The following is a 16,847-nucleotide window of genomic DNA, read 5'->3' as shown; positions in this document are numbered from 1 at the left end:
ATGCTTCCAGATATAGCTGATTTTGAAATGATCCTGCCAAGACATGAAATCATTACTGATGTCTGCAGAGCATATCCCTTCTGGGGGCTATGGTTTTTGACTTAACTATCCAGGAGAATAACTAGAATTGATTAGACCCTGTGCCAAGATGATCCAGTCTGGGATTTTATTTGAGATGCTCACAGGGAATTCATCACAAAGGAATGAGTGGGTTAATGAAGCCTTCTGTTTGTGTGATACTAGTTCAACTTAGCTAGCCATCGCTTCTCAAGTGTGGCAGCTGTGGCCAACTCCTAAAAGTAGCTTTGGTTAGACTTTTGGAACAGTCTCTAATATCTCCCTTGCAGCTGCCTAAAAAACATTGGTGGACACGGTCAGTTTACATTGGGCATTAGTGCCTCTGTTTTAACTGCATGTACATATGCATGCAAGGGAGGGAGGGTTCTTTAGTACTTAGACCAGGTGGGGCTAGGCATTAGGACTCCTGTATTGTTACCAGTGGCTTTTGAGAGACTGAGAGTGAGGCCATCAGCTGTTAGTACCAATCAGTCTATCTGCAGTACTTATCTGTCCCCCAGTACCAGAGCATCTCATAGTCATTAATGCATTTATTCTCACAACATCCCTGTGAAGTAAGGAAGTGCTGTTATCCTTCTGTTACAAATGAGGAACAAGGGCACAGAGAGTGATCATTTAACCATGGTCACACAGGAAGCCTCTGGCAGAGCAGGGAATGCAGCTCTCCTGAGTCCCAGCCTAGCACCCAGACCACAGGACCACCCTGCCTCTCAATGCCTAGCTGTTACATAGCACTTGCATCCTTACAAATGACTTACTAAGGAGTTCAGTAATCATTATCTCCATTTTACAGATTGGGAAGTGCGGCACAGAAAGCTGATGTGATTTGTCCAAGGTCACCTACTAGGCTAATAGCAGAGCTGAGACTTGACCACAGGTCTGCTGAATACCAGTATACTGCTAGCTGTAGTTCTTGGTCTGATGAGATCCTTCACCTTTCTGGATACAGGATGCTCTCACTCTTCTCTGAGTCAATGTCATGCCAAGTCAGCAGAAAAATCCAGGAATGAGTCATTAGTCCTATATAAAGCAGTATTATGACAGATTGCATTGGGTGAGACATATTGCTAGAACATCTCTAACCTGTAGTCTAAGCGGATTCGTTCTGTGTATCCCAAATCTATCATCGTTGTCTTTTCTTCTCTCTTTTTCTTTTCAAGCATGAATTGTGCAATAGATTCCAACTCATGGTTAATAATATCTAATGTAACTAGAGTTGGTTGGGAAAAGAGGATTTTTCCTGCCCAAACTTTCAGATGAAATTTTGAATAGAATTTTGTTTTTGGAGGAAGGCAGTGGGTTGTCAAAGAAAGAACAAATCAGGTTTTAAATTGAAAAATATCTGTTTTCTGTTGGGGGAAAAAAAAGAGGGGGGTGAGGATTAACAAAAGCCTGAAAAAACGTCAACAAAAATGGGAAATTGTCCATGAAAATTTCCATTTAATAAAAGACTTTTTCCATCAAAAGATATTTTGATGGCAAATATTTGAGTTCTAGTTGCAACCCTCTGCTTTATGGCTGGTGAGCTCACAACAGGTGCTCGACAGGCAGCAGATGGTTCACATAATGAACACTGGAATGGTGGTGACACTAGACTATTTCCTACTCCCTTCTGTTCCTCATTTCTTTATTTTTCTATGAACAAGGTAGAAAATGTGCCACGTCATGGCACACACTCTGATAAGACTTTTGACCGTATTAAGTTCTGGGCTTAGGTTCCCTCAAGATGAAATTACTCCAGGTTTACCTATTTGCAAAGTTTCATCATCCAAGAGGTCACTTTTCTGTGTTCCTCCAAAAATTCCATTAAGATGTCAAAACAAATCCAGGGCTTGATACTGTATGTTAACAACAGTGCCGTTGTCAGCTAAAGATGTTGGCAACTTTTTTAAATAAACAACCTCGTAAGCAATATGAAGAGTGTTTACAGCACAGCTATAGCCTCTCTGAGGAGTTGAAATGATGCATCCGGTCTTCTTCTAGCAGTGTCTTTTTTCTGTTCTATATGACAGCGTTCAGAGAGATGCTGCAGCTCCCAGAACCCTGTGAAGTTTAGGTAGATGGCCAGATTTTCAGAAGTGTTATGTTTTTAACAGGTCCTACTGTGGCAGAGATGGCAAAATTTTCAGGAGTTTTGCACCCAAAATGCTGAGATGTTTTTAAAATCTGGCCACTTATTTTGGTTCCTAAATAAGAAGTTAGTCTCTTGAAAATCTGACCCTATAAATGCATGCTGAGCACTTCTGAAAATCCAGTCCAGAAGCAAGGCAAGAATCTGAGTCCTGTTCACAGTAACAAAATACACTGAAGTTTGACTTGTATTTGTAGGGTCCAGTCCTTCTGAAAGTCCCCTTTCAGCCCACATCATCCCATCTGACCTGAGGGAGGGGAAAAGGACATAAACATTAGCTATGAAATTTGCTTAATCTTAACACCAATAATCTTGCTACCCAGAACTACCTACCATCCAGTTCTAAACCTCTCTCCTTTTTCTCTAATATTGGCTCCTTGAGAAGGTGCCATCTTCTGCCACCACCAAATTCCAAGCCATAACATGACACAGAAGTGGCCATTCCTGGGCTAGTGTCTGAACTTCTGTTGGCTTTGGGAAGGAAACAACCCCCCTACATGGCTGCCATTAGATTTCTTTGTAGCCTTCAGACTGTGGACCATCTGAAGAATATTATGCACAAACGATTTATTGTAGGAATGAATGGGGCAGCACTCTGCTGGATCCATGTCTTCCTATCCAGCAAAGCTCCTCATTATTAGATCCCTATGATGTAGAGTTTGGCAACACTATTTCCCCCTCCTCTTCTTTATATGAGATCTCTGCCAAAGAGAGAAGGATGCCAAGACTCCAGGACCAGCCATTTATGATGGCACCCAGCGCTGTCTTCTGCACTTTTGAAGGCTCCACCAACAGCACTAGGATGCCCCAAAGCCAGAAGGAAATCAACAGAATGATGAAGCACAGCACAAGTGGCTCACACTTAATCCAGGTCAGATACAAGTGACGTTAGCAAGTACCCAGATAGAAGCACTGTGGGCCTGGCTAATACTCTCGTCTCACCAGTGACTGAGGCTATCAGACCAGTGGGTTGCCAGGTGTCCGGTTTCCACCCAGACACCCAGTCGAGAAGGGACCCTCCCAGCCTGGTAAAAATGAGTGAGTAAGGGTGGGGGAGAGCAAACGACAGAGGGAGAGAGTGAGCGGGGTGGAACCTCGGAGAAGGGGCAGGGTAAGGATGTTCGGTTTTGTTCGGTCAGAAAGTTGGCAACCCATCAAGTTAGACTGAAGCCTCACAGTCATGCTGGACTCTTCCAGCCTAAGCCTTTGAAATTCTCCTTGACTAGGGTGGAGTGGAACCAGTGGAATAACTCTTTCCAGAAAGTTGGGGGAGAAGGAGACAGACACTTCATACAGCACCATGAGATGCCTCTCTCAACCCCCAGTAACCGGCAAAAAGGTACTCCAACTTTTTTCTCCACACAACCCTTCATAAAGGCATTTGCTTCGCCCTTTGCCAATGGTGCAGGCCTTGGCTGGCTCCTATGCTGTGCTCCAGAATGACTGTGGTGAAAGTCTACAGTAAGCCGTCCCCTTCTATCACCCAGGCTTCTTTCTGACCATATTAGCAGGCATAGCATGAGTCCTGGGTGTACAGAGAGGAGAAAACACTTCTTGGACACTTCATGCTTCTTCATAATGTTATTCTGTGTGTTTAGATCCCTTGGATAAAATTGCTTTGCACTGCTAGGAAAAAAGCCAGACATTCCTTTACTTGTAAACCCAACATATTCGATACAGAATCAGAGGCCGGTTCATGGCAGACTTTGTGATGCCATTTGTACAAAGTTATCCTTCAGAACTGAACCACACCCTACGGAGGGAGGAATGGGGAGAGTATAGGGCACAAAAAGAGGTGGGAGGGGCTATAATTAGTCAGCTAGAGACTTATGGAAAGAGACCATCAATGCTGAGAGAGGATGGTAGAGTTGAAGGATGGGATAGCAGGAGGTGGATAGGATCAGCTCTGTCTTTCATGACTTGAGTTTTAATTGGGAAGGAGAAGTTCATTTGTAATAGTGAAAGGAAGGATTATCTTGTGGTAAAGGCACTGGGCCTGGAACACAGATCTGGGTTCAATTCCCATGTCTGACACAGACTCGCTGTGTGACCATGGGCAAATCACTTAATCATTGTCTGTCTCAGTTTGCCATTGTTGGTAAAGAGGGGATAATTCTTCTTTCTCCCACCCGCTGACTTGCCTTGACAGTTTAGATTGTAAGCTCCTTGAGGCAAGGCCAGTCTCTTCCTGTGTGCCTAGCACACTTGTGTCTGATCTTGGTAGGGGTTTCTAGGCACTTCCATAATATACATAATGTTTCTCAAGGAAGAATAAAACTGAAAGATGGGGACAGTTCATACTGGAAGAAGTTCATGTAATGGCAGGATTTTCTGCCATGCCTAGTGGAGCAAGAGCAGGAACAGAGGAAGTGAAGGCAAAGGAAGAGCCAGCCAGAACAGAGAGGTGGATGGTGTTGTGAGGAAGAGGAGAGGCGTCAGGAGCAGAAGAGAGGACAGAGTTGAAAAATTTGTCTGACAACAGAACTGACAAAGAGCAGGAAGAAGGGGAGGTTGAGGGCCCGGAAGCTAAGAGCAGCAGAGAGGTTAGTAGACTGGCTGTCACAGAAATCTCCATATTTATCCCACCGCTGATGCCAATTAGTGCCATTCACCAGAGTGGCTTTTGTGTGTGATCTGGCAGCTAGGAACTGGGCTAAATCCATCAACTCCTTTCAAAGAGCCATTCAATGGGAATGTCTTTTGGCCACTATCAACTTGGGCTAGGTTTGGTCTGGCAACAAACTCTGTGCCTCGTATCCCATCCCCTGAGCCATCCAGGTCCCTCCAGCCCCCCAACAGACTTGATCTCAATCTCTATGTACTGTTTTATTGTTCTGCACTCATCCTTGGCACTGATCATTCTTTCTGTAATGGGCTGCATTTCAACGAGAGATTTATTAACATGGCTTATGACACTGTTCACACTGAAGTGAGTAATAGCATCTTTCAATAGCACTGAAAGCCCCAACAAAAGCACAGACAAATGGATATTCCACTTCTTCTCTTTGGCTCCGGAAAATATATGTCAGTGTTACCACTGTGCTTACATGAATCAACGGCTGCTTCTGCACGTGTGGGGAGATGCCCCATTCCATTCCTCACAAGAAGCAAAATGGAGGAGCGTTAGGAGGTCATGACCAGGCAGCAAGATTACATCAAGATCTCCAAGGGCTATTCCACTCTCATTTGAGTGGGGCACCAGGGGACAGTGAAGCAGGGGAACTGTGGTGTAATTGCTACTTAACCACAGTTTTATTTCTGTCGCGGAACAAGATGTCAGTGAAACCGTGAGTGTAACGCTACTGTGTGTCATTTTGTAGTGCATGTGTCATGACTTATTAAATGCATTGAGAAGGAGCTCTATTCTACATGCATCCGACGAAGTGGGTATTCACCCACGAAAGCTCATGCTCCAATACATCTGTTAGTCTGTAAGGTGCCACAGGACTCTTTGCTGCTTCTGTATTAATTGTTATTGTGGTAGCACCCTAGGAGCCCCAGTGAGGAACTGCGACCCATTGTGCTAGGTGCTGTACAAGTGTGGAACAAAAAAGACAGGCTGTTTAAGGCAGTCAGGATTATTTTCAGAGTGTAAACTTTGCTACCCTGTTAAAGCACAGCAGATCCTAAGGGCAGGTCTACGCTACAGAATTACTTCCATATAACTACATCGCTCAGGGTGTGAAAAATCCACACCCCTGTGTGATATACTTATACTGACCAAAGCACTGGTGTGGACAGCACTATGTTGGCGGAAGAGCTTCTCCCACTGACATTGCTACCTCCTCTTGGGGAGGTGGATTAACTATGCTGACGGGAGAGCTCTCTCCCATCGTCATTGAGTGTCTTCACTCATGTGCTACAGCAGCATCAGTGCAGCGTTTGAAGTGCAGACCTGCCCTAAGGGCAGTGGAACTGCTGCTATTCCTTTGCTCAGAGGGGCAGGCTCTGGAGGATGACTCCCAGCAGGTTCAGTGGTGGGAATTGGCTAGAGGATCTGCCACTGCTCCATTAGCTTGATCCCCAGCTACCAGGTTGTGGCAATATGCAGCCTCTCCACTCCTGACCATATATTCTTCATTCCCCTGCTATCTCCAGCACAAATCTGTGAATTCAGTAGAGAGTTGGGGACAGGCAGGCAGCCTCCATGCTCAAGAGGGAAAGAGTGATTATATGCTTTTCCTTTCAGCTGCAGAGATGAATAGGTCTCTCTCAGCCCCTATTAAATTTCAGAGCTGTGTAATCAAGCTAGAACTATTGCTGTCCTTGTGGCTATAAAAAAAATTTGTTTATAAAGCTCCGCTATCCCTTTTATCAGTTTGACTTATACACACCATGCTGCTTTGGTAGTGAAGGTAATTGCCATTGTTGGGAAGTGACTGCAATGAAAGCAGTGAGTATACCCAGATGTAAATGAGGGCAGATTTGGGCCCAAAGTTCCAGGTTTGAAGATATATATTAAAAAAAAAAAAAACACAAGGGGGGATAGGGTTAGGCTGATCTATGATGATAGGGGATTGCAAGAGTGTGGGAAGCAAGGTGACTGCATGATGGAGTTGAGCGTCTGTTATTGAATTGTTTCAAGAGGAATATCATGGGTTGTTTTTTATTAGTGGCATGTTTTTATCCGTACACTTAAGGGCTGATTCTGTCCCCCTTTGCTCACGCTGAGTAGTATGAGAGGAAGGATTGTCTTGGGTTTAGGGCATTACATGGGGACTTAAGTTTTAATTCCTGACTCCCTGGGTGACCTAGAGATTGATACATGGGCTACAGCCTTGGCTAAGAGACATACGTCTTTTAGCTCATGCGGTAGAGCAGGGATCAGCAACCTTTGGCTCTTGGCTCATCAGGGAAATCCCCTGGTGGGCCAGGATGGTTTGTTTACCTGCAGTGTCCACAGGTTCAGCTGATCGCAGCTCCCACTGGCTGCGGTTCACCGTTCCAGGCCAAAGGGGACTGCGGGAAGGGCGGCTAGCACATACTTCGGCCCATGCCGCTTCCTCTTGCTGCCCTACTCACACTCCACCCCTGCTCCACCCCAGGCTCTGCCCCTGCCCCCACTTGGCCCACTCGTCGCATTCCTCCTCTCCTCCTCCCTCCCCTGCGAGGCTCCCACTGCTCACCACGACCCTCTTCTCCCTCCTCCCTCGCGAGGCCCCCACCACTTGCCACATCTCTCTTCTCCTCCTCTTCTCTGTCCTGCGAGAACCCCACTGCTCACCACGTCCCTCCTCTCCTCCCTTTCCCCCTCCCCCATGAGGATCCCACTGCCTGCCATGTCCCTCCCCTACTCCACCTTCCCCCCCCCCCACGAGGCCCCCATCACCTACAGGGACACAGCAAGTGGCCGGTGGCAGGGGTCTCTTGGAGGGTGTGAAGGAGGGACAGGGCGAGCGGCAGGGACCTCTGGAGAGAGGGGTTGGAGTGGAGGAGAAGAACTCAGCCAGGCACTGGTGGGCAGTGGGGTCCTCGGGAAGGGGTGAAGCAGGGACAGGAAGATGCGGAGCGCAGGCAGGGCCACCAGGGTCCAGGCATCTGGCAGCAGCAGCTGCACGAGGAGAGGCTTAGCCTCCCCTGGCCTATGATACCTGCAGCCTACGGTTAAAAGAATATTGTGCCCTGAATGAAGCTTTAAGAGCTGGAGTCAGTCAGGGAGCTCAGGAGTTTACAATGCAGGGTGCTGCTGAAACCCTAGCTTTGTATATTTATGCATCAGCTTCTCAAGTTGGATTTTAGTTCCTACAAAGGGCCAGATCCTGCAGTCCTGATTTAGCCAGAATCCCAGGCTCAACAGGTGCAAGCTCAACAGCACTGGATATTTAAGGCGTCTCTTCTTGGAAGAAACACCTACTGGTGGTGATCGTGTTGGCTTTGTCGCACTTTGCCCACAGCCATTGTAGTACCCCATAGCCTCCCTGCCCATTCAGCCTTTGGCCTTTCTGTTTAGAGACTCAATAAAAATATCAGTTATTGTTACTGCCTGATGCTACTGCACATCCAATAGGAAGTGTGCTGGGGCAAGCAACTCCTTTCACATAGGCTACCAAGGAGATGAAAATGACCGGGTCACAGCCAATCTTTGGAGCAATGACCTATACATTCAAAGCCCTGTATCCCATTATGAGTTCCCTAAGCCATCCAATTCCCTTGTGCACCATCACTTGCTTTACATGTGTAGTCATTTTTTTGTTCTCATATTCTGGTCAGTAAATAAGCTATAAAAGGAGCAGCAGATGCCTGCCTGCATGTACAGTCACTGTGTTGTGATGCTATATTGAGTGTGTATCTTTCTTTGAACTGTCAGAGACCAAAGATAACATAGTAGCTTGCCTGACCCACTGTTGCCTAGTTCCTTAGGGTAGAGTCTCACCGCTATAGGTGCAATGCATGCATGTTCCATAACTGTTAATAGGTCTTGCACATGAAGTAAGGACTTGACTCCTCCTTGCATCAGCTTTGCAATGTTTTGCTGGTGGATCACTTCACATTCTTCTGATGGATTTTTCCACTCACTGAGAAGACGCCAACAATAGTGGCTTTAGAATTGTGCAGAAACATTCTTTGATTCAGCCAGTCTCCAGAGAGTTAGAGGTCAGTCACTAAAACCTGGAATCACTGTCCTCTGCCTCTTGCTCGTGGATGCACACAGTCAAGTTCAAAAACTTCATTACATTTCAAGTGGTTTTGGCTTCATTGGTTGCTTTGTACTGCGGTATAATACCAAACCCCACCTCTCCCGCCGAATAGTGAATTTTTTCTACCTCTTCTTCCCAGGGGATTTTATAAATGCTAGTTCCTATTCTGCAAATCACAAACCAAGTTAAAGAAGTCATCAGACAAAAGGCTCCCCTGAAATGAACAAGCATCCGTTGTGTACTGCCATCATGCAAGGCTGTTAGAATCTCATCCCCAGGGGCCAATTCTCCCCCAAGCTGCACAATGTGCACTTACTAAAACACATAGTAATTATGTCATAATTGCTGCACAACAGCTGTGGCAAGGGAATTGTGGGGCTGGCACTTGTTTCATTCATCGAGAGGGAGGAAGGGCAGAAACAAGAATTGGGGATACTTATCTCTGAAACCCCCTGTAAAAGTGGATTAATTTAGTTTGATGCAGTTCTAGTAATATCCAGTTAGATTCTCTCTTCTGGAGACCTAGTTTGTTTAGAAAGCTCCAACTTGTCTTCAGTTCTTGCCCGCCTTTGATTGTGGTCTAACTTGAGCTGAATTGCCTGGGAACTGGAGTCCTGCTTCATTGTCTCTTATCTCCACCCTCTTTTGGTTTTAGGCAATCAGTTCCCTCTAACTTTCCAGGCTGTTTTTTCCTGTGTGTGTTTTTTTTTTTTTTTTTTTTAGCTTTTTACCCATTGATAAACTTGCCCACTTGGCCTTGCCTGACCAGAAGGAAGTGAGGGGCAACCAGGACCAGTCACTCAAGGAAAAGAGAAGAGACTACAAAAGAGGAAAGAAACAAAACAGACTCATCTTACAGTGTCCCCATTTGCATCCTTGAGAAGCTGTCATGCCGCATTCCTCTCACCATATGGTGCTATGCAGGTCTATACATCAGCAGCTCCCCAAAGCCCACTTAAACAGGAGATAAAATATGCAGTGTTGCTGTAGCCGTGTTGGTCCCAGGATATTAGAGAGACAAGGTGGGTGAGGTAATATCTTTTATTGGACCAACTTCTGTTGGGGAGAGAGGCAAGCTTTCCAGCTTACATAGAAGCTGGAAAGGTGGAACATATTGTTTAGCATAAGCAGTTAACGCATTTCAAGGGACCATTCAAGGTGAAGTGGCTCATTAACACTACTCCAATCACAGGGAGAAAAGGAAGGAGAGGGAGTAAGCAGCTGGGAGGAGTTGTTAGTGGGTTACAGATTGTTGTGATAAACCATAAGTCCAGTGTCTCTAGTCAGTTCATGATTTTTTGTTTTTAGCCAAGTTACGAATGTAAGAAGCTCCCAGGCATGTCTTTTGAAAGTATTATGCAGGCTTCCTTTGAGGATGAGGACTGAGAGGTCGGATGTGGAGTGATCATTCTGTGAAAAGTGTTCACTCACAGGCGATGGGCTGTTTTGTCTTTAATCATTTTTCTGTGCAAGTTCATTCGAGAACGTAGTGATTGTCTGGTTTCACCCACAAAGTTGTCGTTGGGGTATTTAGTGCACTGGATGAGGTACACCACATGTGATAGGCATGTGGAGGATCCATGGATCTTGAAAGGTGTGTTGTGGGGGATATGTCTTCAGGTTTTGCCTCTATTGTTCATAGAATCATAGAATATCAAGGTTGGAAGGTGTCAGGGTTCCTTCCCCACTCTGAACTCTGGGGTACAGATGTGGGGACCTGCATGAAAGACCCCCTAAGCTTATTTTTACCAGCTTGGGTTAAAAAATACCCCAAGGCACAAATTCCTTCCTTGTTTTAGTATCGCTGCCACTACCAAGTGATTTAAACAAACATTCAGGGAGGGCCACTTGGAGCCCTACCTTCCTGAAATATCCCCCCAAGTCCTTACACCCCCTTTCCTGGGGAGGCTTCAGAATAATATCCTCACCAGTTGGTACAGGTGAACACAGACCCAAACCCTTGGATCTTAAGTACAATGAAAAATCAATTGGGTTCTTAAAAGGGGAATTTTAATTAAAGAAAAGGTAAAAGAATTACCTCTGTAAAATCAGGATGGTAAGTACTTTACAGAATAACAAAAGAATCAAAAACACTGATGATTTCCTCTTTAGGCAAAACTTTAAAGTTACAAAAACAGGGATAAACCTCTCTCTTAGAACAGGGAAAATTCACAAGCTAAAACAAAAGGTAATCTAATGCATTTCTTTTCGGCTATTACTTACTATTTCTGCAAGACTAGATGCTTAATTCAGATATAACTTAGGGAGATGTATTTTCCCTTGCCCTGTTTCCTGGCTGGCTCTGAGAGAGACAGACAAAAAACCTTCCCCTACAGATTTGAAAGTATCTTCTCCCCTTATTAGGCTGGTGCCCCCAGGTTATCTGAGCTTATTAACCCTTTACAAGATAAAGAGGGATTTTATGCTACCTGTATATTTATGACAGAAGGGACCTTAGGAGGTCATCTAGTCCAACTCCCTGCTCAAAGGAGGACCAACCCCCAGATCCCTAAATGGCCCCCTTAAGCATTGAACTTATAACCCTGGGTTTAGTAGGCTAATGCTCAAACCACTGAGCTATCCCTCCCCCTTAGTCTAGTGGGGTCTGGTGCTGCTGTGATTTGGTGTGTCCTGGTCTGTGGGGCACTTGCTTCCGATGACGATCTTGGAGGCCAGAAGAAGGGGTTCAGGAAAGATTTCTTTCAGGATTGGGTCCTCACTGAGTATGAGTTGTAGTTGTTCGATGTGGGTTCTAATGTGGGGTGGTAGGTGACAACTATGGGTGTGCAGTTGGAAGGGATTTTATTTCTGTATTGAAGCAGGTTCTGACAAGGCATTTGGGTGGCTCATTCCATGATGCCATCTACATTTCTGGTGGAGTGTCCTGGTGTGGTGAAGGAGGTTTTGAGTGTGTTAAGGTGTGTATCCCTGGACTTTCTCCTTGGAGCATGCTCTGTGGTATCTGAGTGCCTGAAGTCCTCCAATTAGAATAACCAGCTATATTAACTTATTAATGTCCCCTGCTTGAATGATTTCTGGGCTTACCTATAATGCCTGATATGGCTTTTGGCATGTGTATTTTGTTTTACTGGAGAAACTCTCTATATTGCTTTGTAGGTAATTTATAATAATATAAGATAGGTATGCTCTGGTGATTAAAGCAGAGGAGTGAGCATCAGGATTCCTAAATGTCACAATACCAGGCCTCAAATATGAGGTACGTGTATTTTTTTTTTATATGTAAAGAAACTTCCACACACCTCGAATTCCAGCTTTGTGTTGGTTGTTTACCATCCTATGGTTAACGCAACCAGACAGCTAGTGGCTGAATAATATATTTCAAGCAGATATAAAATTACATTAGTTTTACTCGTGATTTGCTGTCATGTTTTTTTGTTTTTTTCTTGCCTGTAACATAAGCTCCTCTGGTGACACAGGCAAATCTGTTAATCTCACCGTGCCTCAATTTACTCATCTGTAAATTAATATAATCCAAGTTGCCTGCTCTGTAAGGGTGTGTTATAAGGTTTAATGCAATATTGTTTCCAATATATGTTTGAAATCTTTATATACAAACCTCGACTTGAGGGCAAAGTAATATAATTATAACATCCCAACTGGTATTTTGCATTGTCAAAAAAACAAAAAAAAAAGGCAGTTAAGAACCACTGGGAGAAAAGATTAAAGAAACAAGCCCGCCTGGCTGTTTAGTGAATTCATCTATATTATAGGTGGAGCTGGTAGTGCCATCTGTTAAGGTTGCCCAACACTTATCATTATAAGACTCTGTTTTCAGTTGCTTATAACTCCGCCAAACTGTAATCATTTGGGCTAAAATGTTGTGTGCCAGGTGCCTACCTTGGGCTGATTTGGGGGAGGGGAAATTTCAACCAAAATAATTCAGCTGTTTCCAAGAATGCAAATAGAGAAAAATAAGTTTGTGCATCTTAAAAAAGACTGCTAAACTTTTCTTTGAAAGCCCTAGACCCTTCGTGCTTTGGAGTAGCGACTTGAAATTTGGCAGGGGAGTTGTCTTTGTTTCAGGGATGTGCCATCTGCTGTTCTCCTTGAAAATCTGTCCAAATTGGGCCAAATTATAAGCCACTGAAAAATGAACTTTCACATACTCTGTAGGGATTTTTTTAGATTTCAGTTGCTAAATTCCCCAAAGATTTCATCCACACTGGCATACTCCAAACTGGGATTGAGAAGAACTTTCCCTGCAGTTGCAGTTCTGAGCTGTTGATGTCCCAGTCTGAGAACCTGAAATGAGAGCAGGGAGCCTATATCTCCTGTATTCTCAGTGACCCTATGCAATGCCCAGGCAGTGTGGAGGAGGAAGGTTGCTTGATCCAAATGCAGGGGGCACAAGAGCTGGACCTGCTGGGACCAGAGGGGTGGGGCAGGGGGAATAGATTGTGACAAAGAGCCACAGAATGTGGGGAGACTGGGATTGGAGGCTGGAGGGGTGAGGAGAGGGAAAGTGGGAATGGGAGCTGGAGGGAGTCTGGAAATGGCTGGGCAAGGAGATTGGGACTTAGAACCACCGGGGTGCAGGGTAGGAGGGAAGTGGAAAGGGGAGACAGATCTGATTTCATTGGAAGTTAGCTGCCTAGGCCGTCTTCAGAATCTTACTAAACTGCACCATTACATACCTAAGTATCTTTAAAGATCTGGCTAAATGGCTGTATCACTTCCAGAAATGCATTTTAGCTGTGCTAGTCACTTAGATCCAGATTTGCAAAGGCATTTAGGTGCCTAACTGTCAATGCTGAGCAGAGCAATGCCTGGCCACTTTTACAAATCTGTGCTTCAGTTTTCCATATAGAAAATGGGGATGAAACTTCTTCATCCCATGACGTGTTGTGAAAGTAAATTTGTGATGCACTCAGCTACTGTAGTGAAGAATGATGTAGAAAAGCCAGGAGAAAATTGTGAATTCTCTCTCCATCAGGGCTGGCTCTAGGCACCAGCGAAGGAAGCAGGTGCCTGAGGTGGCCAGTAGAAAGGGGTGGCACTCTGCCCTTTATTGGGGCGGCACTCCTGGGTCCGCGGTGGTAATTCAGCGGCAGGTCCTCCAGTCCCTCTCTTCCTCTTCGGCGGCACTTCAGTGGCAGCTCAATTGATCCGCTTCAGTCTTCGGCGGCACTTCAGCGGCAGCTCAGTTGCTCCGCTTCAGACTTCAGCAGCACTTCGGGGGCAGTGCAATCACATTTTTCTTATCCTTTTTTTTTTTTTCACTGCTTGGGGCGGCAAAAAAGCTGGACCTGCCCTGCTGTCCAGAACAGGGTTTGAATAGTGTGCATTACATAAGCCATTGGGTCTCACGCTGAACAATGAGGAGAAAGCAAAATATGAAATTAGCTGATCATTAAGTGAGCATCATCCACCCTGTACACTGAATGAGGCAGGGGTCTCATAGGGCAAAAAGAATGCAGTCATGTAATTAGACTATCCTAATACATATACACAGGGGGGCCAAATTAAGGCTCTTAACTTTTAAAGGCTTGATTTTGCTATCAAGTGCTTAATAATGTTCGTTTAGCTTATTTTTTGTGGGTTATATTATATGTACTTTGACAAATTAATAATAATAAATAATATATAAAACAACGAATTATTGTTTTTTCTGGCACTCTCAATTTTTATCTTTACCCTCCAATTGGCAAGGCTGTCAAATGCTTTTAAACAGCCACTTTTACCACAGTGGCCTAAAAGAAGTGAATCAGCTATATTTTCTTCAGTCATGCTGAACACACATTCACCTTTGCTGAGAAACCATGTAATATCATTGCTGTGACCCCTGCCTGTCCTCCCCTACCCACTGTTTAATTGCTTCTTGGCTGCATCGTGTATGAAATTCAATTGGGGGCAGAGACTGCGTTGTTTCTCTAAATAAAAGTTGCCGACTTGCACTCTATAGTGTGCTGTAATATACTTCCATAGCAATTAATAATCATGCATGCTTCTGCCATTTTAACTTATCTGTGGACACAGCATAGTATTATTAATTTATTATTAATCATTAATTATTATTATTATTATATTTTATTATTTGTATTGCATAGCAACTAGAGGCTCCGACTAGGATTGAGGCCCCATGGTACAAGGGGTTGTACAGGCAGATAGGTCCAGATCCTCAAAGATATATGAGCCACTAACTTCATTCAAATCAATGGGAGTTAGGCACCTAAATACCTTTGAGGATCTGGGCCATAGTGAGAGCCAGTCCCTTCTCTTTGGAGCTTATAATTTACATGGAGAAAGGGTGGGTGAAAGGATTATCCTCACTTTACAGATAGGGAACTGAGGCATAGGGGGAGAGGCCCAGATCCTCAAAGATATGAGCTGCTAACTTCCATTGAAATCAATGGCAGTTAGGTGCCTAAATGCCTGTGAGGATCTGGGCCAACTTGTGCCAAGTCATGCGGGTCTCCATGGCAGAACCAGGAACTAAACTTATATTCCCACTCTTCCAAGTGTGCTTGTTAACTATCCTGAGACCAGCTGATTTGATCTTCGATGTTTACATTTTATCCTGCTCTTAAAGTAGTTTCCCAACCTTCTGCAATATTCTATTTCTTTGATTTTGGATGCAATCCCTTTCAAAGAGTAGTCTTCCTCTTGGAAAGGCAATGACTTGCAACAACAATATTAATTCCATCACTGAATGGCAACTGTTCTACCTTTGCATATATTTAATACAAAAGAAAAATGCAGAGTTAAGGGTGCACAGTTAAGCATGCCAAAGTCAGTCAAGGTTGAACGTGCAGCCTTAATTCTGGTGTTGTGCAAGCATGTACTGCTGTGAGACAACCTTTAACTATGGGATCAAACAGTATTTCTCTAATAATGGTCTATTATTACCAGGGTTTTTGTGAACAAACATAAAGACACTTGTGCCTAATTCTTCACCTTTGCACGTTTATACCTGAGCAGTGTCAACACCACCACTAAGGTGATTAGGCCATTCTGATGTGGCTACAATGTACACCCACCTATATTACACAGGGATAAATGACTGCAGGAGGTGCAGGGTGGTGGAGAATCAGCCTCATGGACTTCAGTGGAACTATTCATGTAATTAAAAGAAGTAGAATTTGGCTCAGCATTACAAGCAGTGTTGAGAATTAAAGTGGCCAGATCCTCAGGTGGTTTGAGTGAGCGTAGTGCCATTGAAACCAGTGAAGCTACCCTGATTTAAACCAGCTGAGGATCTGCCCCGGAGCAATATATTCAGCAGGAGCAAACCTCACTGTTATTACTCACATGAGCAGTTCATTAGCCTCACAGGTGCAGTTTAAGAGACAGCAATCAGGTTCTAACCAGTTTTGAACATTGTGGCTGAATGCTCGAAAGGAATCATTCACAGAATGTGGAAAGTTAGAAGCCTAAATAGAAATTAGGAGCTAATTCCTTGTATTCACCCTGTGTGCTTAACTAGTTATCAGTTAATCTCTGTTTTTCAGGATACCTCCTGACTTAACAAAAAAAAAAAAAAAATCTTCTGCCATGGTGAGTGAACTTTTGAAAACTGCCCTTTGCTTTGTTGGTGCTAAACTACAAGGTTAGCAAACCACAGAAAGTCTTAATCCGATCTATTTTTCCAAAGCAGGGGAAGGCACTGATTGATCACATTCGCAATGAATTTCAGCTTCCAGCCATCAGCAGTTGTTAACCTGGCCCTGTTCAAATGTGTACATACCATTTTTTAAAAAGCATAAACTATATAACTTTTCCCCCTTCTTCTCCCATAGCTCAGAGAAGGACTTTTTGCTCAAACTTTCCAAAAATTGCACGTTGGACAAAGATGGAGCTTAGAAAACTTGAGCCTAAAATGTGTATTTCTTAGAAAGTGAAACACTGTGTAAAACTGGGCTGGAGTAGAACTCCAGAGGATTACATCTGTATGGTATTGTACTGTAGTTGAAGACAAACACTCCCTAATGTGCAGCAGCCTCACCTGTCTTGTCGTTTGGGTCCTAGTTCTTGCTAATAAG

Source organism: Chelonoidis abingdonii, chromosome 2 (genome assembly GCF_003597395.2).
Source record: "Chelonoidis abingdonii isolate Lonesome George chromosome 2, CheloAbing_2.0, whole genome shotgun sequence".
In the NCBI taxonomy this organism is placed as follows: domain Eukaryota; kingdom Metazoa; phylum Chordata; order Testudines; family Testudinidae; genus Chelonoidis; species Chelonoidis abingdonii.
The sequence above is the reverse complement of the archived record's forward strand: the minus strand, read 5'-3'. Positions refer to the sequence as shown.